Source organism: Phalangium opilio, unplaced genomic scaffold (assembly GCF_054372755.1).
Source record: "Phalangium opilio isolate 3A_F unplaced genomic scaffold, DU_Popi_V2 ptg000505l_1, whole genome shotgun sequence".
Taxonomy (NCBI): domain Eukaryota; kingdom Metazoa; phylum Arthropoda; class Arachnida; order Opiliones; family Phalangiidae; genus Phalangium; species Phalangium opilio.
In genome coordinates, this window is record NW_028324239.1 from 587,964 (window position 1) to 605,568 (window position 17,605).

Sequence of the window (17,605 nt, forward strand, 5' to 3'; positions counted from 1 at the left end):
TTAATTTAAATTCGAATTATTAACTAGCGCTCTCGGCAACGGCCATATCACGCTGAATACACCGGTTCTCGTCCGATCACCGAAGTTAAGCAGCGTCGAGCGCAGTCAGTACTTGGGAGGGAGACCACTTAGGAACAGTGCGTGCCGTTGGCTTTTTCACTTTTTTTTCCTCTTGTAAATTCCAATAGATATGAAACAAGAAACATATTTTCTTTTTGTAATTGTTTTAGAAAGATGAAGGTTAATTTGTCTCACTTAATTTAAATTTTAATTATTAACTAGCACTCTCGGCAACGACCATATCACGCTGAAAACACCGGTTCTCGTCCGATCACCGAAGTTAAGCAGCGTCGAGCGCAGTCAGTACTTGGGAGGGAGACCACTTAGGAACAGTGCGTGCCGTTGGCTTTTTCACTTTTTTTTCCTATTTTAAATTCCAATAGATATGAAAAAAGCAAACATATTTTCTTTTTGTTATTGTTTTAGAAAGATGAAGGTTAATTTGTCTCACTTAATTTATATTCGAATTATTAACTAGCACTCTCGGCAACGGCCATATCACGCTGAAAACACCGGTTCTCGTCCGATCACCGAAGTTAAGCAGGGTCGAGCGCAGTCAGTGCTTGGGAGGGAGACCACTTAGGAAAAGTGCGTGCCGTTGGCTTTTTCACTTTTTTTTCCTATTTTAAATTCCAATAGATATGAAAAAAGCAAACATATTTTCTTTTTGTTATTGTTTTAAAAAGATGAAGGTTAATTTGTCTCACTTAATTTAAATTCGAATTATTAACTAGCACTCTCGGCAACGGCCATATCACGCTGAAAACACCGGTTCTCATCCGATCACCGAAGTTAAGCAGCGTCGCGCGCAGTCAGTACTTCGGAGGGAGACCACTTAGGAACACTGCTTGCCGTTAGCTTTTTCACTTTTTTTTTGTCTTTTAAATTCCCATAGATATGAAAAAAGCAAACACATTTTCTTTTTGTTATTGTTTTAAAAAGATGAAGGTTAATTTGTCTCACTTATTTTAAATTCGAATTATTAACTAGCACTCTCGGCAACGGCCATATCACTCTGAAAACACCGGTTCTCGTCCGATCACCGAAGTTAAGCAGCGTCGAGCGCAGTCAGTGCTTGGGAGGGAGACCACTTAGGAACAGTGCGTGCCGTTGGCGTTTTCACTTTTTTTTCCTATTTTAAATTCCCATAGATATGAAACAAGAAACATATTTTCTTTTTGTTATTGTTTTAGAAAGATGAAGGTTAATTTGTCTCACTTAATTTAAATTCGAATTATTAACTAGCACTCTCGGCAACGGCCATATCACGCTGAAAACACCGGTTCTCGTCCGATCACCGAAGCTAAGCAGCGTCGAGCGCAGTCAGTACTTGGGAGGGAGACCACTTAGGAACAGTGCGTGCCGTTGGCTTTTTCACTTTTTTTTCCTATTTTAAATTCCAATAGATATGAAAAAAGCAAACATATTTTCTTTTTGTTATTGTTTTAGAAAGATGAAGGTTAATTTGTCTCACTTAATTTATATTCGAATTATTAACTAGCACTCTCGGCAACGGCCATATCACTCTGAAAACACCGGTTCTCGTCCGATCACCGAAGTTAAGCAGCGTCGAGCGCAGTCAGTGCTTGGGAGGGAGACCACTTAGGAACAGTGCGTGCCGTTGGCTTTTTCACTTTTTTTTCCTATTTTAAATTCCAATAGATATGAAAAAAGCAAACATATTTTCTTTTTGTTATTGTTTTAAAAAGATGAAGGTTAATTTGTCTCACTTAATTTAAATTCGAATTATTAACTAGCACTCTCGGCAACGGCCATATCACGCTGAAAACACCGGTTCTCATCCGATCACCGAAGTTAAGCAGCGTCGAGCGCAGTCAGTACTTCGGAGGGAGACCACTTAGGAACACTGCTTGCCGTTAGCTTTTTCACTTTTTTTTTTGTCTTTTAAATTCCAATAGATATGAAAAAAGCAAACACATTTTCTTTTTGTTATTGTTTTAAAAAGATGGTTAATTTGTCTCACTTACTTTAAATTCGAATTATTAACTAGCACTCTCGGCAACGGCCATATCACGCTGAAAACACCGATTCTCGTCCGATCACCGAAGTTAAGCAGCGTCGAGCGCAGTCAGTACTTGGGAGGGAGACCACTTAGGAACAGTGCGTGCAGTTGGCTTTTTCACTTTTTTTTCCTCTTTTAAATTCCAATAGATATGAAAAAAGCAAACTTATTTTCTTTTAGTTATTGTTTTAAAAAGATGAAGGTTAATTTGTCTCACTTAATTTATATTCGAATTATTAACTAGCACTCTCGGCAACGGCCATATCACGCTGAAAACACCGGTTCTCGTCCGATCACCGAAGTTAAGCAGCGTCGAGCGCAGTCAGTACTTTTGAACACTGCGTGCCGTTGGCTTTTTCCTTTTTGTTTCCTCTTTTAAATTCCACCAGATATGTAAAAAGTAAACATATCTTCTTTTTGTTATTGTTTTATAAAGATGAAGGTTAATTAAATTCAAATTATTAACTAGCACTGTCGGCAACGGCCATATCACGCTTAATACACCGGTTTTTGTCCGATCACCGAAGTTAAGCAGCGTCGAGCGCAGTCAGTACTAGGGAGGGAGACCACTTAGGAACAGTGCGTGCCGTTGGCTTTTTCACTTTTTTCTCCTCTTTTAAATTCCAATAGATATGAAAAAAGCAAACATACTTTCTTTTTGTTATTGTTTTAAAAAGATGAAGGTTAATTTGTCTCACTTAATTTAAATTCGAATTATTAACTAGCGCTCTCGGCAACGGCCATATCACGCTGAATACACCGGTTCTCGTCCGATCACCGAAGTTAAGCAGCGTCGAGCGCAGTCAGTACTTGGGAGGGAGACCACTTAGGAACAGTGCGTGCCGTTGGCTTTTTCACTTTTTTTTCCTCTTGTAAATTCCAATAGATATGAAACAAGAAACATATTTTCTTTTTGTAATTGTTTTAGAAAGATGAAGGTTAATTTGTCTCACTTAATTTAAATTTTAATTATTAACTAGCACTCTCGGCAACGACCATATCACGCTGAAAACACCGGTTCTCGTCCGATCACCGAAGTTAAGCAGCGTCGAGCGCAGTCAGTACTTGGGAGGGAGACCACTTAGGAACAGTGCGTGCCGTTGGCTTTTTCACTTTTTTTTCCTATTTTAAATTCCAATAGATATGAAAAAAGCAAACATATTTTCTTTTTGTTATTGTTTTAGAAAGATGAAGGTTAATTTGTCTCACTTAATTTATATTCGAATTATTAACTAGCACTCTCGGCAACGGCCATATCACGCTGAAAACACCGGTTCTCGTCCGATCACCGAAGTTAAGCAGGGTCGAGCGCAGTCAGTGCTTGGGAGGGAGACCACTTAGGAAAAGTGCGTGCCGTTGGCTTTTTCACTTTTTTTTCCTATTTTAAATTCCAATAGATATGAAAAAAGCAAACATATTTTCTTTTTGTTATTGTTTTAAAAAGATGAAGGTTAATTTGTCTCACTTAATTTAAATTCGAATTATTAACTAGCACTCTCGGCAACGGCCATATCACGCTGAAAACACCGGTTCTCATCCGATCACCGAAGTTAAGCAGCGTCGCGCGCAGTCAGTACTTCGGAGGGAGACCACTTAGGAACACTGCTTGCCGTTAGCTTTTTCACTTTTTTTTTGTCTTTTAAATTCCCATAGATATGAAAAAAGCAAACACATTTTCTTTTTGTTATTGTTTTAAAAAGATGAAGGTTAATTTGTCTCACTTATTTTAAATTCGAATTATTAACTAGCACTCTCGGCAACGGCCATATCACTCTGAAAACACCGGTTCTCGTCCGATCACCGAAGTTAAGCAGCGTCGAGCGCAGTCAGTGCTTGGGAGGGAGACCACTTAGAAACAGTGCGTGCCGTTGGCTTTTTCACTTTTTTTTCCTATTTTAAATTCCAATAGATATGAAAAAAGCAAACATATTTTCTTTTTGTTATTGTTTTAAAAAGATGAAGGTTAATTTGTCTCACTTAATTTAAATTCGAATTATTAACTAGCACTCTCGGCAACGGCCATATCACGCTGAAAACACCGGTTCTCATCCGATCACCGAAGTTAAGCAGCGTCGAGCGCAGTCAGTACTTCGGAGGGAGACCACTTAGGAACACTGCTTGCCGTTAGCTTTTTCACTTTTTTTTTGTCTTTTAAATTCCCATAGATATGAAAAAAGCAAACACATTTTCTTTTTGTTATTGTTTTAAAAAGATGAAGGTTAATTTGTCTCACTTATTTTAAATTCGAATTATTAAGTAGCACTCTCGGCAACGGCCATATCACGATGAAAACACCGGTTCTCGTCCGATCACCGAAGTTAAGCAGCGTCGAGCGCAGTCAGTACTTGGGAGGGAGGCCACTTAGGAACACTGCTTGCCGTTAGCTTTTTCACTTTTTTTTTTGTCTTTTAAATTCCAATAGATATGAAAAAAGCAAACACATTTTCTTTTTGTTATTGTTTTAAAAAGATGGTTAATTTGTCTCACTTACTTTAAATTCGAATTATTAACTAGCACTCTCGGCAACGGCCATATCACGCTGAAAACACCGATTCTCGTCCGATCACCGAAGTTAAGCAGCGTCGAGCGCAGTCAGTGCTTGGGAGGGAGACCACTTAGGAACAGTGCGTGCCGTTGGCTTTTTCACTTTTTTTTCCTATTTTAAATTCCAATAGATATGAAAAAAGCAAACATATTTTCTTTTTGTTATTGTTTTAGAAAGATGAAGGTTAATTTGTCTCACTTAATTTATATTCGAATTATTAACTAGCACTCTCGGCAACGGCCATATCACGCTGAAAACACCGGTTCTCGTCCGATCACCGAAGTTAAGCAGGGTCGAGCGCAGTCAGTGCTTGGGAGGGAGACCACTTAGGAACAGTGCGTGCCGTTGGCTTTTTCACTTTTTTTTCCTATTTTAAATTCCAATAGATATGAAAAAAGCAAACTTATTTTCTTTTAGTTATTGTTTTAAAAAGATGAAGGTTAATTTGTCTCACTTAATTTATATTCGAATTATTAACTAGCACTCTCGGCAACGGCCATATCACGCTGAAAACACCGGTTCTCGTCCGATCACCGAAGTTAAGCAGCGTCGAGCGCAGTCAGTACTTTTGAACACTGCGTGCCGTTGGCTTTTTCCTTTTTGTTTCCTCTTTTAAATTCCACCAGATATGTAAAAAGTAAACATATCTTCTTTTTGTTATTGTTTTATAAAGATGAAGGTTAATTAAATTCAAATTATTAACTAGCACTGTCGGCAACGGCCATATCACGCTTAATACACCGGTTTTTGTCCGATCACCGAAGTTAAGCAGCGTCGAGCGCAGTCAGTACTAGGGAGGGAGACCACTTAGGAACAGTGCGTGCCGTTGGCTTTTTCACTTTTTTCTCCTCTTTTAAATTCCAATAGATATGAAAAAAGCAAACATACTTTCTTTTTGTTATTGTTTTAAAAAGATGAAGGTTAATTTGTCTCACTTAATTTAAATTCGAATTATTAACTAGCGCTCTCGGCAACGGCCATATCACGCTGAATACACCGAATCTCGTCCGATCACCGACGTTAAGCAGTGTCGAGCGCAGTCAGTGCTTGGGAGGGTGACCACTTAGGAACAGTGCGTGCCGTTGGCTTTTTCACTTTTTTTTCCTATTTTAAATTCCAATAGATATGAAAAAAGCAAACATATTTTCTTTTTGTTATTGTTTTAGAAAGATGAAGGTTAATTTGTCTCACTTAATTTATATTCGAATTATTAACTAGCACTCTCGGCAACGGCCATATCACGCTGAAAACACCGGTTCTCGTCCGATCACCGAAGTTAAGCAGCGTCGAGCGCAGTCAGTGCTTGGGAGGGAGACCACTTAGGAACAGTGCGTGCCATTGGCTTTTTCACTTTTTTATCCTATTTTAAATTCCAATAGATATGAGAAAAGCAAACATATTTTCTTTTTGTTATTGTTTTAAAAAGATGGTTAATTTGTCTCACTTAATTTAAATTCGAATTATTAACTAGCATTCTCGGCAACGGCCATATCACGCTGAAAACACCGGTTCTCATCCGATCACCGAAGTTAAGCAGCGTCGAGCGCAGTCAGTACTTGGGAGGGAGACCACTTAGGAACACTGCTTGCCGTTAGCTTTTTCACTTTTTTTTGTCTTTTAAATTCCCATAGATATGAAAAAAGCAAACACATTTTCTTTTTGTTATTGTTTTAAAAAGATGAAGGTTAATTTGTCTCACTTACTTTAAATTCGAATTATTAACTAGCACTCTTGGCAACGGCCATATCACGCTGAAAACACCGATTCTCGTCCGATCACCGAAGTTAAGCAGCGTCGAGCGCAGTCAGTACTTGGGAGGGAGACCACTTAGCAACAGTGCGTGCCGTTGGCTTTTTCACTTTTTTTTCCTCTTGTAAATTCCAATAGATATGAAACAAGCAAACATATTTTCTTTTTGTTATTGTTTTAGAAAGATGAAGGTTAATTTGTCTGACTTAATTTAAATTCGAATTATTAACTAGCACTCTCGGCAACGGCCATATCACTCTGAAAACACCGGTTCTCGTCCGATCACCGAAGTTAAGCAGCGTCGAGCGCAGTCAGTGCTTGGGAGGGAGACCACTTAGGAACAGTGCGTGCCGTTGGCTTTTTCACTTTTTTTTCCTATTTTAAATTCCAATAGATATGAAAAAAGCAAACATATTTTCTTTTTGTTATTGTTTTAGAAAGATGAAGGTTAATTTGTCTCACTTAATTTATATTCGAATTATTAACTAGCACTCTCGGCAACGGCCATATCACGCTGAAAACACCGGTTCTCGTCCGATCACCGAAGTTAAGCAGCGTCGAGCGCAGTCAGTGCTTGGGAGGGAGACCACTTAGGAACAGTGCGTGCCGTTGGCTTTTTCACTTTTTTTTCCTATTTTAAATTCCAATAGATATGAAAAAAGCAAACATATTTTCTTTTTGTTATTGTTTTAAAAAGATGAAGGTTAATTTGTCTCACTTAATTTAAATTCGAATCATTAACTAGCACTCTCGGCAACGGCCATATCACGCTGAAAACACCGGTTCTCATCCGATCACCGAAGTTAAGCAGCGTCGAGCGCAGTCAGTACTTCGGAGGGAGACCACTTAGGAACACTGCTTGCCGTTAGCTTTTTCACTTTTTTTTTGTCTTTTAAATTCCCATAGATATGAAAAAAGCAAACACATTTTCTTTTTGTTATTGTTTTAAAAAGATGAAGGTTAATTTGTCTCACTTATTTTAAATTCGAATTATTAACTAGCACTCTCGGCAACGGCCATATCACGATGAAAACACCGGTTCTCGTCCGATCACCGAAGTTAAGCAGCGTCGAGCGCAGTCAGTACTTCGGAGGGAGACCACTTAGGAACAGTGCGTGCCGTTGGCTTTTTCACTTTTTTTTCCTCTTGTAAATTCCAATAGATATGAAACAAGAAACATATTTTCTTTTTGTTATTGTTTTAGAAAGATGAAGGTTAATTTGTCTCACTTAATTTAAATTCGAATTATTAACTAGCACTCTCGGCAACGGCCATATCACGCTGAAAACACCGGTTCTCGTCCGATCACCGAAGTTAAGCAGCGTCGAGCGCAGTCAGTACTTGGGAGGGAGACCACTTAGGAACAGTGCGTGCCGTTGGCTTTTTCACTTTTTTTTCCTATTTTAAATTCCAATAGATATGAAAAAAGCAAACATATTTTCTTTTTACCTCTCCGTGTGACGTAGTCCAGGAGAGGTTCTGTAACGGCCGTGTCTGTCTGTGTGTCTGTCTGTCTGTCTGTGTGTGTGTGTGTGTGTGTCTGTCTGTCCGTTGTTACACCCACGTGACCGCGTTCGCAGTTTGCGTATCGGAGCAAACGTGTTCGCCATTTCCGAACTGCTTTCACAGTCACGGAAATGGCTCCTCTACTTGAGTTCTCACACCACCAATCTTCTGGTCTTTGTCCATACCACACGGACACTAGTCTGTTCTTACTGGCTGCTAATCACCACCATCTTCTGGTCTTCGTCCATTCCACGTGGACACCAGTCTGTACATACTGGCTTCTAATCACCACCATCTTCTGTTCTTTGCCAATCCCACATTGACACCCGTCTGCACTTACACTGCCTTCTAACACCACCATCCACTGGTCTTCCGTCTATTCCACATAGACACCAATCTGTATCATTGGCTTCTACTCCATTATCATCGTTTGGTTTTAGGATATACGCGGCGATCAGCTAGGGTTACGAGAAACGTCTAGCCTCCCTAAGGTAGGATCGCTACCAAAGGTTTTCGCATTTGCGGTTTTTCCTTACTATTATAATGGAAACGAATCGTATATATACCCCAAAATTTGAAGAAAGCGGGAAGAGGGGTACCCTTCACTTTAAACGTCAATATTAGCAAAGTTTGAGAAGATAATAAGTATAGCTTTATTTTAAACGATTTAACTATTATTAATGTTAATTATTGAAGATTAAAACAATTAAAAATAATTATATTTATTTAAATATTAAAGATAAACCTCTCGTGCAAAGAGAGAGATTATCATTGCCTCCTATATCTACCAAGGCCCGTGCATGCGATATATTTCCTTCATTGCCTCCTATATCTATCAAGGCCCGTGCATTGTGATATATTTCATTCATTGCATAAACATAAGCGAGATTGTTTTGGGAAAAAAATACTGCTTCCACTAATGCGTTTATACTCCTTGTTACTGTTGTATAGAGTAATCATGATAAAAGCTTAAAAAATTACGAGAGGACAGACCTTTTTTATCCTCATTCAAAAATATTTTTTGGTGCTAAGACTGCTTTAAAAAATCCAAACGGTTAGGCATTGGTAAAAAAGACAAATGATATTTTTCAAATCTTATGAGATAACGCCCACCTAGTTGAAAATTGCCGTTTTTTATCCGCGGGAGCCATTCCTTATGAGAATTTCGATGCTAGTAGGTTGTCAATTAAACTACCGGTATATTATTGTTGTTGGAAATTGGATATTAAGTCAAATTAAGTGGTTGTAAAGAGCCAGCAGGTTTTTGCCACTTCTTTTTGTGAGTATTTGATTTTTATATGTAAAATGGAGGAAGATAATGTTGAGAGTAAGGATGAAATGTGGAAGCGCAAAGCGCGGGAAAGGATGAGGGCAAAAGGTCGACGTTTTCATTGGATACTTAAGGTTATATAATCTTCTCGACACGGAGAGGTAATATTTTGGTTTTCCCGACTTGTTACCTCTCCGTGTGACGTAGTCCAGGAGAGGTTCTGTAACGGCCGTGTCTGTCTGTGTGTGTGTGTGTGTGTGTGTGTGTGTCTGTCTGTGTGTCTGTCTGTCCGTTGTTACACCCACGTGACCGCGTTCGCAGTTTGCGTATCGGAGCAAACGTGTTCCCAATTTCCGGACCGCATTGACAGTTCACAGAAATTTGGAAAATTGTATTTCTCTCCTTTGGCTAGTCTATACTTGAGTTCTCACACCACCATGTTTGGTCTTCGTCCATCCCATATGAACACCGGTCTGGTACTTTTCTGGCTTCCACCACCACCATCTTCTATTCTTTGTCAATCCCACATTGACACCAGTCTGCACTTACACTGGCTTCTAACACCACCATCCACAAAGTCTATTCCACATAGACACCAATCTATATCATTGGCTTCTACTCCATTATCATCGTTTGGTTTTAGGATATACGCGGCGATCAGCTAGGGTTACGAGAAACGTCTAGCCTCCCTAAGGTGGGATCTCCACCAAAGGTTTTCGCAATTGCGCTTTTTCCTTACTATTATAATGGAATCGAATCGTATATATACCCCAAATTTGAAAAAAGCGGGCAAGAGGGGTACCCTTCACTTTAAACGTCAATATTAGCAAAGTTTGAGATGATAATAGGTATAACTTTATTTTAAACGATTTAACTATTATTAATGTTAATTATTGAAGATTAAAATAATTAAAAATAATTATATTTATTTAAATATTAAAGATAAATCTCTCGTGCAAAGAGAGAGATTATCATTGCCTCCTATATCTACCAAGGCCCGTGCATGCGATATATTTCCTTCATTGCCTCCTATATCTATCAAGGCCTGTGCATTGTGATATATTTCATTCATTGCCTCCTATATCTATTAAGGCCCGTGCATTACGATATATTTTTCAAAACAACAACAAAAATGGGAAGCTCCTCTCAGAAACATAATAATTTCTTTTCTCTGTATATGAAATGAAAATATGGATAATATTGCTCTCCTTCTTTAATGGTATGAATCCTTGCCTGTCTATTAATATTTTACATAAGAGAAATACGTATTTAGCGAAGCCTAGAGAGGATAAACATAAGCGAGATTGTTTCGGAAAAAAAATACTGCTTCCACTAATGGGTTTATACTCCTTGTTACTGTTGTATAGAGTAATCTTGATAAAAGCTTAAAAAATTACGAGAGGACAGATCTTTTTTATCCTTTTGTTTTATTCTTAATAAGAATATAAAACATTTATTTTGTATCAAAAAATATTTTTTGGTGCTGAGATTGCTTTAGAAAAATCCAAACGGTTAGGCATTGGTAAAAAAGACATGTGTAAGCTATTTGCAGAGATGATAATTGTTTTACATGTTTTAAATAAAACTGAAGCTTCCATTATTGTGTTTATGCTCCTTGTTTGTTTCTCTGAAAACCATCTAGGTGTAGATAACAGTTAGACCAAAAATTTCAAAAAAACCTAGTTGAAAATAGACCTTTTAAATTTGCGGGAGCCATTCTTGAGAATTTTTCTTTGCTTGTAGGTTGTCAATTTATCTACCAGTAAATATTTGTGTTTGGAAGTTGGATATTAAGTCAAATTAAGTGGTTGTAAAGAGCCAGCAGGTTTTTGCCGCTCCTTTTTGTGAGTATTCGATTTTTGTATGTAAAATGGAGGAAGATAATGTTGAGAGTAAGGATGAAATGCGGAAGCGCAAAGCGCGGGAAAGGATGAGGGCAAAAAGGTCGACGTTTTCATTGGATACTTAAGTTTATATAATCTTCTCGACACGGAGAGGTAATATTTTGGTTTTCCCGACTTGTTGTTATTGTTTTAGAAAGATGAAGGTTAATTTGTCTCACTTAATTTATATTCGAATTATTAACTAGCACTCTCGGCAACGGCCATATCACGCTGAAAACACCGGTTCTCGTCCGATCACCGAAGTTAAGCACGGTCGAGCGCAGTCAGTGCTTGGGAGGGAGACCACTTAGGAAAAGTGCGTGCCGTTGGCTTTTTCACTTTTTTTTCCTATTTTAAATTCCAATAGATATGAAAAAAGCAAACATATTTCTTTTTGTTATTGTTTTAAAAAGATGAAGGTTAATTTGTCTCACTTAATTTAAATTCGAATTATTAACTAGCACTCTCGGCAACGGCCATATCACGCTGAAAACACCGGTTCTCATCCGATCACCGAAGTTAAGCAGCGTCGAGCGCAGTCAGTACTTCGGAGGGAGACCACTTAGGAACACTGCTTGCCGTTAGCTTTTTTTCACTTTTTTTTTGTCTTTTAAATTCCCATAGATATGAAAAAAGCAAACACATTTTCTTTTTGTTATTGTTTTAAAAAGATGAAGGTTAATTTGTCTCACTTATTTTAAATTCGAATTATTAACTAGCACTCTCGGCAACGGCCATATCACTCTGAAAACACCGGTTCTCGTCCGATCACCGAAGTTAAGCAGCGTCGAGCGCAGTCAGTGCTTGGGAGGGAGACCACTTAGGAACAGTGCGTGCCGTTGGCTTTTTCACTTTTTTTTCCTATTTTAAATTCCAATAGATATGAAAAAAGCAAACATATTTTCTTTTTGTTATTGTTTTAGAAAGATGAAGGTTAATTTGTCTCACTTAATTTATATTCGAATTATTAACTAGCACTCTCGGCAACGGCCATATCACGCTGAAAACACCGGTTCTCGTCCGATCACCGAAGTTAAGCAGGGTCGAGCGCAGTCAGTGCTTGGGAGGGAGACCACTTATGAACAGTGCGTGCCGTTGGCTTTTTCACTTTTTTTTCCTATTTTAAATTCCAATAGATATGAAAAAAGCAAACATATTTTCTTTTTGTTATTGTTTTAAAAAGATGAAGGTTAATTTGTCTCACTTAATTTAAATTCGAATTATTAACTAGCACTCTCGGCAACGGCCATATCACGCTGAAAACACCGGTTCTCATCCGATCACCGAAGTTAAGCAGCGTCGAGCGCAGTCAGTACTTCGGAGGGAGACCACTTAGGAACACTGCTTGCCGTTAGCTTTTTCACTTTTTTTTGTCTTTTAAATTCCCATAGATATGAAAAAAGCAAACACATTTTCTTTTTGTTATTGTTTTAAAAAGATGAAGGTTAATTTGTCTCACTTATTTTAAATTCGAATTATTAACTAGCACTCTCGGCAACGGCCATATCACTCTGAAAACACCGGTTCTCGTCCGATCACCGAAGTTAAGCAGCGTCGAGCGCAGTCAGTGCTTGGGAGGGAGACCACTTAGGAACAGTGCGTGCCGTTGGCTTTTTCACTTTTTTTTCCTATTTTAAATTCCAATAGATATGAAAAAAGCAAACATATTTTCTTTTTGTTATTGTTTTAGAAAGATGAAGGTTAATTTGTCTCACGTAATTTATATTCGAATTATTAACTAGCACTCTCGGCAACGGCCATATCACGCTGAAAACACCGGTTCTCGTCCGATCACCGAAGTTAAGCAGGGTCGAGCGCATTCAATGCTTGGGAGGGAGACCACTTAGGAACAGTGCGTGCCGTTGGCTTTTTCACTTTTTTTCCTATTTTAAATTCCAATAGATATGAAAAAAGCAAACATATTTTCTTTTTGTTATTGTTTTAAAAAGATGAAGGTTAATTTGTCTCACTTAATTTAAATTCGAATTATTAACTAGCACTCTCGGCAACGGCCATATCACGCTGAAAACACCGGTTCTCGTCCGATCACCGAAGTTAAGCAGGGTCGAGCGCAGTCAGTGCTTGGGAGGGAGACCACTTAGGAACAGTGCCTGCCGTTGGCTTTTTCACTTTTTTTTCCTATTTTAAATTCCAATAGATATGAAAAAAGCAAACATATTTTCTTTTTGTTATTGTTTTAAAAAGATGAAGGTTAATTTGTCTCACTTAATTTAAATTCGAATTATTAACTAGCACTCTCGGCAACGGCCATATCACGCTGAAAACACCGGTTCTCATCCGATCACCGAAGTTAAGCAGCGTCGAGCGCAGTCAGTACTTCGGAGGGAGACCACTTAGGAACACTGCTTGCCGTTAGCTTTTTCACTTTTTTTTGTCTTTTAAATTCCCATAGATATGAAAAAAGCAAACACATTTTCTTTTTGTTATTGTTTTAAAAAGATGAAGGTTAATTTGTCTCACTTATTTTAAATTCGATTATTAACTAGCACTCTCGGCAACGGCCATATCACTCTGAAAACACCGGTTCTCGTCCGATCACCGAAGTTAAGCAGCGTCGAGCGCAGTCAGTGCTTGGGAGGGAGACCACTTAGGAACAGTGCGTGCCGTTGGCTTTTTCACTTTTTTTTCCTATTTTAAATTCCAATAGATATGAAAAAAGCAAACATATTTTCTTTTTGTTATTGTTTTAGAAAGATGAAGGTTAATTTGTCTCACTTAATTTATATTCGAATTATTAACCAGCACTCTCGGCAACGGCCATATCACGCTGAAAACCCCGGTTCTCGTCCGATCACCGAAGTTAAGCAGGATCGAGCGCAGTCAGTGCTTGGGAGGGAGACCACTTAGGAACAGTGCGTGCCGTTGGCTTTTTCACTTTTTTTTCCTATTTTAAATTCCAATAGATATGAAAAAAGCAAACATATTTTCTTTTTGTTATTGTTTTAAAAAGATGAAGGTTAATTTGTCTCACTTAATTTAAATTAGAATTATTAACTAGCACTCTCGGCAACGGCCATATCACGCTGAAAACACCGGTTCTCATCCGATCACCGAAGTTAAGCAGCGTCGAGCGCAGTCAGTACTTCGGAGGGAGACCACTTAGGAACACTGCTTGCCGTTAGCTTTTTCACTTTTTTTTTGTCTTTTAAATTCCCATAGATATGAAAAAAGCAAACACATTTTCTTTTTGTTATTGTTTTAAAAAGATGAAGGTTAATTTGTCTCACTTATTTTAAATTCGAATTATTAACTAGCACTCTCGGCAACGGCCATATCACTCTGAAAACACCGGTTCTCGTCCGATCACCGAAGTTAAGCAGCGTCGAGCGCAGTCAGTGCTTGGGAGGGAGACCACTTAGGAACAGTGCGTGCCGTTGGCTTTTTCACTTTTTTTTCCTATTTTAAATTCCAATAGATATGAAAAAAGCAAACATATTTTATTTTTGTTATTGTTTTAGAAAGATGAAGGTTAATTTGTCTCACTTAATTTATATTCGAATTATTAACTAGCACTCTCGGCAACGGCCATATCACGCTGAAAACACCGGTTCTCGTCCGATCACCGAAGTTAAGCAGGGTCGAGCGCAGTCAGTGCTTGGGAGGGAGACCACTTAGGAACAGTGCGTGCCGTTGGCTTTTTCACTTTTTTTTCCTATTTTAAATTCCAATAGATATGAAAAAAGCAAACATATTTTCTTTTTGTTATTGTTTTAAAAAGATGAAGGTTAATTTGTCTCACTTAATTTAAATTCGAATTATTAACTAGCACTCTCGGCAACGGCCATATCACGCTGAAAACACCGGTTCTCATCCGATCACCGAAGTTAAGCAGCGTCGAGCGCAGTCAGTACTTGGGAGGGAGACCACTTAGGAACACTGCTTGCCGTTAGCTTTTTCACTTTTTTTTGTCTTTTAAATTCCCATAGATATGAAAAAAGCAAACACATTTTCTTTTTGTTATTGTTTTAAAAAGATGAAGGTTAATTTGTCTCACTTATTTTAAATTCGAATTATTAACTAGCACTCTCGGCAACGGCCATATCACGATGAAAACACCGGTTCTCGTCCGATCACCGAAGTTAAGCAGCGTCGAGCGCAGTCAGTACTTGGGAGGGAGACCACTTAGGAACAGTGCGTGCCGTTGGCTTTTTCACTTTTTTTTCCTCTTGTAAATTCCAATAGATATTTAACAAGAAACATATTTTCTTTTTGTTATTGTTTTAGAAAGATGAAGGTTAATTTGTCTCACTTAATTTATATTCGAATTATTAACTAGCACTCTCGGCAACGGCCATATCACGCTGAAAACACCGGTTCTCGTCCGATCACCGAAGTTAAGCACGGTCGAGCGCAGTCAGTGCTTGGGAGGGAGACCACTTAGGAAAAGTGCGTGCCGTTGGCTTTTTCACTTTTTTTTCCTATTTTAAATTCCAATAGATATGAAAAAAGCAAACATATTTTCTTTTTGTTATTGTTTTAAAAAGATGAAGGTTAATTTGTCTCACTTAATTTAAATTCGAATTATTAACTAGCACTCTCGGCAACGGCCATATCACGCTGAAAACACCGGTTCTCATCCGATCACCGAAGTTAAGCAGCGTCGAGCGCAGTCAGTACTTCGGAGGGAGACCACTTAGGAACACTGCTTGCCGTTAGCTTTTTCACTTTTTTTTGTCTTTTAAATTCCCATAGATATGAAAAAAGCAAACACATTTTCTTTTTGTTATTGTTTTAAAAAGATGAAGGTTAATTTGTCTCACTTATTTTAAATTCGATTATTAACTAGCACTCTCGGCAACGGCCATATCACTCTGAAAACACCGGTTCTCGTCCGATCACCGAAGTTAAGCAGCGTCGAGCGCAGTCAGTGCTTGGGAGGGAGACCACTTAGGAACAGTGCGTGCCGTTGGCTTTTTCACTTTTTTTTCCTATTTTAAATTCCAATAGATATGAAAAAAGCAAACATATTTTCTTTTTGTTATTGTTTTAGAAAGATGAAGGTTAATTTGTCTCACTTAATTTATATTCGAATTATTAACCAGCACTCTCGGCAACGGCCATATCACGCTGAAAACCCCGGTTCTCGTCCGATCACCGAAGTTAAGCAGGATCGAGCGCAGTCAGTGCTTGGGAGGGAGACCACTTAGGAACAGTGCGTGCCGTTGGCTTTTTCACTTTTTTTTCCTATTTTAAATTCCAATAGATATGAAAAAAGCAAACATATTTTCTTTTTGTTATTGTTTTAAAAAGATGAAGGTTAATTTGTCTCACTTAATTTAAATTAGAATTATTAACTAGCACTCTCGGCAACGGCCATATCACGCTGAAAACACCGGTTCTCATCCGATCACCGAAGTTAAGCAGCGTCGAGCGCAGTCAGTACTTCGGAGGGAGACCACTTAGGAACACTGCTTGCCGTTAGCTTTTTCACTTTTTTTTTGTCTTTTAAATTCCCATAGATATGAAAAAAGCAAACACATTTTCTTTTTGTTATTGTTTTAAAAAGATGAAGGTTAATTTGTCTCACTTATTTTAAATTCGAATTATTAACTAGCACTCTCGGCAACGGCCATATCACTCTGAAAACACCGGTTCTCGTCCGATCACCGAAGTTAAGCAGCGTCGAGCGCAGTCAGTGCTTGGGAGGGAGACCACTTAGGAACAGTGCGTGCCGTTGGCTTTTTCACTTTTTTTTCCTATTTTAAATTCCAATAGATATGAAAAAAGCAAACATATTTTATTTTTGTTATTGTTTTAGAAAGATGAAGGTTAATTTGTCTCACTTAATTTATATTCGAATTATTAACTAGCACTCTCGGCAACGGCCATATCACGCTGAAAACACCGGTTCTCGTCCGATCACCGAAGTTAAGCAGGGTCGAGCGCAGTCAGTGCTTGGGAGGGAGACCACTTAGGAACAGTGCGTGCCGTTGGCTTTTTCACTTTTTTTTCCTATTTTAAATTCCAATAGATATGAAAAAAGCAAACATATTTTCTTTTTGTTATTGTTTTAAAAAGATGAAGGTTAATTTGTCTCACTTAATTTAAATTCGAATTATTAACTAGCACTCTCGGCAACGGCCATATCACGCTGAAAACACCGGTTCTCATCCGATCACCGAAGTTAAGCAGCGTCGAGCGCAGTCAGTACTTGGGAGGGAGACCACTTAGGAACACTGCTTGCCGTTAGCTTTTTCACTTTTTTTTGTCTTTTAAATTCCCATAGATATGAAAAAAGCAAACACATTTTCTTTTTGTTATTGTTTTAAAAAGATGAAGGTTAATTTGTCTCACTTATTTTAAATTCGAATTATTAACTACCACTCTCGGCAACGGCCATATCACGATGAAAACACCGGTTCTCGTCCGATCACCGAAGTTAAGCAGCGTCGAGCGCAGTCAGTACTTGGGAGGGAGACCACTTAGGAACAGTGCGTGCCGTTGGCTTTTTCACTTTTTTTTCCTCTTGTAAATTCCAATAGATATTTAACAAGAAACATATTTTCTTTTTGTTATTGTTTTAGAAAGATGAAGGTTAATTTGTCTCA

The 17,605-nt window shown here is 38.3% G+C and overlaps 1 long non-coding RNA gene, 3 other non-coding genes and 53 pseudogenes across 4 annotated transcripts; 56 read left to right on the top strand and 1 right to left on the bottom strand.

The window, feature by feature from the left end:
- The first annotated feature begins 34 nt into the window (after positions 1-34).
- On the top strand, positions 35-153 carry LOC149589928 (5S ribosomal RNA). The gene has a single exon (XR_016379574.1). It is a non-coding gene; the product is annotated as a 5S ribosomal RNA (ribosomal RNA).
- A 136-nt stretch (positions 154-289) lies between these two features.
- On the top strand, positions 290-408 carry LOC149589929 (5S ribosomal RNA; annotated as a pseudogene).
- Positions 409-545: 137 nt separating this feature from the next.
- Positions 546-664, top strand: LOC149589930 (5S ribosomal RNA; annotated as a pseudogene).
- A 137-nt stretch (positions 665-801) lies between these two features.
- On the top strand, positions 802-920 carry LOC149589931 (5S ribosomal RNA; annotated as a pseudogene).
- A 137-nt stretch (positions 921-1,057) lies between these two features.
- LOC149589932 (5S ribosomal RNA) lies at positions 1,058-1,176 on the top strand (annotated as a pseudogene).
- Positions 1,177-1,312: 136 nt separating this feature from the next.
- LOC149589933 (5S ribosomal RNA) lies at positions 1,313-1,431 on the top strand (annotated as a pseudogene).
- A 137-nt stretch (positions 1,432-1,568) lies between these two features.
- Positions 1,569-1,687, top strand: LOC149589934 (5S ribosomal RNA; annotated as a pseudogene).
- Positions 1,688-1,824: 137 nt separating this feature from the next.
- On the top strand, positions 1,825-1,943 carry LOC149589935 (5S ribosomal RNA; annotated as a pseudogene).
- A 135-nt stretch (positions 1,944-2,078) lies between these two features.
- LOC149589936 (5S ribosomal RNA) lies at positions 2,079-2,197 on the top strand (annotated as a pseudogene).
- A 137-nt stretch (positions 2,198-2,334) lies between these two features.
- LOC149589937 (5S ribosomal RNA) lies at positions 2,335-2,437 on the top strand (annotated as a pseudogene).
- Positions 2,438-2,559: 122 nt separating this feature from the next.
- LOC149589938 (5S ribosomal RNA) lies at positions 2,560-2,678 on the top strand (annotated as a pseudogene).
- A 137-nt stretch (positions 2,679-2,815) lies between these two features.
- On the top strand, positions 2,816-2,934 carry LOC149589939 (5S ribosomal RNA). The gene has a single exon (XR_016379575.1). It is a non-coding gene; the product is annotated as a 5S ribosomal RNA (ribosomal RNA).
- A 136-nt stretch (positions 2,935-3,070) lies between these two features.
- LOC149589940 (5S ribosomal RNA) lies at positions 3,071-3,189 on the top strand (annotated as a pseudogene).
- A 137-nt stretch (positions 3,190-3,326) lies between these two features.
- LOC149589941 (5S ribosomal RNA) lies at positions 3,327-3,445 on the top strand (annotated as a pseudogene).
- Positions 3,446-3,582: 137 nt separating this feature from the next.
- On the top strand, positions 3,583-3,701 carry LOC149589942 (5S ribosomal RNA; annotated as a pseudogene).
- Positions 3,702-3,838: 137 nt separating this feature from the next.
- Positions 3,839-3,957, top strand: LOC149589943 (5S ribosomal RNA; annotated as a pseudogene).
- A 137-nt stretch (positions 3,958-4,094) lies between these two features.
- On the top strand, positions 4,095-4,213 carry LOC149589944 (5S ribosomal RNA; annotated as a pseudogene).
- Positions 4,214-4,350: 137 nt separating this feature from the next.
- Positions 4,351-4,469, top strand: LOC149589945 (5S ribosomal RNA; annotated as a pseudogene).
- Positions 4,470-4,604: 135 nt separating this feature from the next.
- Positions 4,605-4,723, top strand: LOC149589946 (5S ribosomal RNA; annotated as a pseudogene).
- Positions 4,724-4,860: 137 nt separating this feature from the next.
- On the top strand, positions 4,861-4,979 carry LOC149589947 (5S ribosomal RNA; annotated as a pseudogene).
- A 137-nt stretch (positions 4,980-5,116) lies between these two features.
- LOC149589948 (5S ribosomal RNA) lies at positions 5,117-5,219 on the top strand (annotated as a pseudogene).
- Positions 5,220-5,341: 122 nt separating this feature from the next.
- On the top strand, positions 5,342-5,460 carry LOC149589949 (5S ribosomal RNA; annotated as a pseudogene).
- A 137-nt stretch (positions 5,461-5,597) lies between these two features.
- LOC149589950 (5S ribosomal RNA) lies at positions 5,598-5,716 on the top strand (annotated as a pseudogene).
- A 137-nt stretch (positions 5,717-5,853) lies between these two features.
- LOC149589951 (5S ribosomal RNA) lies at positions 5,854-5,972 on the top strand (annotated as a pseudogene).
- A 134-nt stretch (positions 5,973-6,106) lies between these two features.
- On the top strand, positions 6,107-6,225 carry LOC149589952 (5S ribosomal RNA; annotated as a pseudogene).
- A 136-nt stretch (positions 6,226-6,361) lies between these two features.
- On the top strand, positions 6,362-6,480 carry LOC149589953 (5S ribosomal RNA; annotated as a pseudogene).
- Positions 6,481-6,617: 137 nt separating this feature from the next.
- On the top strand, positions 6,618-6,736 carry LOC149589954 (5S ribosomal RNA; annotated as a pseudogene).
- A 137-nt stretch (positions 6,737-6,873) lies between these two features.
- On the top strand, positions 6,874-6,992 carry LOC149589955 (5S ribosomal RNA; annotated as a pseudogene).
- A 137-nt stretch (positions 6,993-7,129) lies between these two features.
- LOC149589956 (5S ribosomal RNA) lies at positions 7,130-7,248 on the top strand (annotated as a pseudogene).
- A 137-nt stretch (positions 7,249-7,385) lies between these two features.
- LOC149589957 (5S ribosomal RNA) lies at positions 7,386-7,504 on the top strand (annotated as a pseudogene).
- A 136-nt stretch (positions 7,505-7,640) lies between these two features.
- LOC149589958 (5S ribosomal RNA) lies at positions 7,641-7,759 on the top strand. The gene has a single exon (XR_016379621.1). It is a non-coding gene; the product is annotated as a 5S ribosomal RNA (ribosomal RNA).
- Positions 7,760-10,561: 2,802 nt separating this feature from the next.
- LOC149589959 (uncharacterized) lies at positions 10,562-11,178 on the bottom strand. The gene is made up of 2 exons (XR_016379567.1): positions 10,849-11,178; positions 10,562-10,791 (listed from the first exon to the last, which is right to left on the bottom strand). It is a non-coding gene; the product is annotated as an uncharacterized LOC149589959 (long non-coding RNA).
- Positions 11,179-11,249: 71 nt separating this feature from the next.
- Positions 11,250-11,368, top strand: LOC149589960 (5S ribosomal RNA; annotated as a pseudogene).
- Positions 11,369-11,504: 136 nt separating this feature from the next.
- LOC149589961 (5S ribosomal RNA) lies at positions 11,505-11,623 on the top strand (annotated as a pseudogene).
- A 139-nt stretch (positions 11,624-11,762) lies between these two features.
- LOC149589962 (5S ribosomal RNA) lies at positions 11,763-11,881 on the top strand (annotated as a pseudogene).
- A 137-nt stretch (positions 11,882-12,018) lies between these two features.
- On the top strand, positions 12,019-12,137 carry LOC149589963 (5S ribosomal RNA; annotated as a pseudogene).
- Positions 12,138-12,274: 137 nt separating this feature from the next.
- Positions 12,275-12,393, top strand: LOC149589964 (5S ribosomal RNA; annotated as a pseudogene).
- Positions 12,394-12,529: 136 nt separating this feature from the next.
- Positions 12,530-12,648, top strand: LOC149589965 (5S ribosomal RNA; annotated as a pseudogene).
- A 137-nt stretch (positions 12,649-12,785) lies between these two features.
- LOC149589966 (5S ribosomal RNA) lies at positions 12,786-12,904 on the top strand (annotated as a pseudogene).
- Positions 12,905-13,040: 136 nt separating this feature from the next.
- Positions 13,041-13,159, top strand: LOC149589967 (5S ribosomal RNA; annotated as a pseudogene).
- Positions 13,160-13,296: 137 nt separating this feature from the next.
- On the top strand, positions 13,297-13,415 carry LOC149589968 (5S ribosomal RNA; annotated as a pseudogene).
- A 135-nt stretch (positions 13,416-13,550) lies between these two features.
- LOC149589969 (5S ribosomal RNA) lies at positions 13,551-13,669 on the top strand (annotated as a pseudogene).
- A 137-nt stretch (positions 13,670-13,806) lies between these two features.
- On the top strand, positions 13,807-13,925 carry LOC149589970 (5S ribosomal RNA; annotated as a pseudogene).
- A 137-nt stretch (positions 13,926-14,062) lies between these two features.
- On the top strand, positions 14,063-14,181 carry LOC149589971 (5S ribosomal RNA; annotated as a pseudogene).
- Positions 14,182-14,318: 137 nt separating this feature from the next.
- LOC149589972 (5S ribosomal RNA) lies at positions 14,319-14,437 on the top strand (annotated as a pseudogene).
- A 137-nt stretch (positions 14,438-14,574) lies between these two features.
- On the top strand, positions 14,575-14,693 carry LOC149589973 (5S ribosomal RNA; annotated as a pseudogene).
- Positions 14,694-14,830: 137 nt separating this feature from the next.
- LOC149589974 (5S ribosomal RNA) lies at positions 14,831-14,949 on the top strand (annotated as a pseudogene).
- A 136-nt stretch (positions 14,950-15,085) lies between these two features.
- Positions 15,086-15,204, top strand: LOC149589975 (5S ribosomal RNA; annotated as a pseudogene).
- Positions 15,205-15,340: 136 nt separating this feature from the next.
- On the top strand, positions 15,341-15,459 carry LOC149589976 (5S ribosomal RNA; annotated as a pseudogene).
- Positions 15,460-15,596: 137 nt separating this feature from the next.
- Positions 15,597-15,715, top strand: LOC149589977 (5S ribosomal RNA; annotated as a pseudogene).
- A 135-nt stretch (positions 15,716-15,850) lies between these two features.
- LOC149589978 (5S ribosomal RNA) lies at positions 15,851-15,969 on the top strand (annotated as a pseudogene).
- Positions 15,970-16,106: 137 nt separating this feature from the next.
- On the top strand, positions 16,107-16,225 carry LOC149589979 (5S ribosomal RNA; annotated as a pseudogene).
- Positions 16,226-16,362: 137 nt separating this feature from the next.
- Positions 16,363-16,481, top strand: LOC149589980 (5S ribosomal RNA; annotated as a pseudogene).
- Positions 16,482-16,618: 137 nt separating this feature from the next.
- Positions 16,619-16,737, top strand: LOC149589981 (5S ribosomal RNA; annotated as a pseudogene).
- Positions 16,738-16,874: 137 nt separating this feature from the next.
- LOC149589982 (5S ribosomal RNA) lies at positions 16,875-16,993 on the top strand (annotated as a pseudogene).
- Positions 16,994-17,130: 137 nt separating this feature from the next.
- Positions 17,131-17,249, top strand: LOC149589983 (5S ribosomal RNA; annotated as a pseudogene).
- A 136-nt stretch (positions 17,250-17,385) lies between these two features.
- Positions 17,386-17,504, top strand: LOC149589984 (5S ribosomal RNA; annotated as a pseudogene).
- Positions 17,505-17,605: the final 101 nt, after the last annotated feature.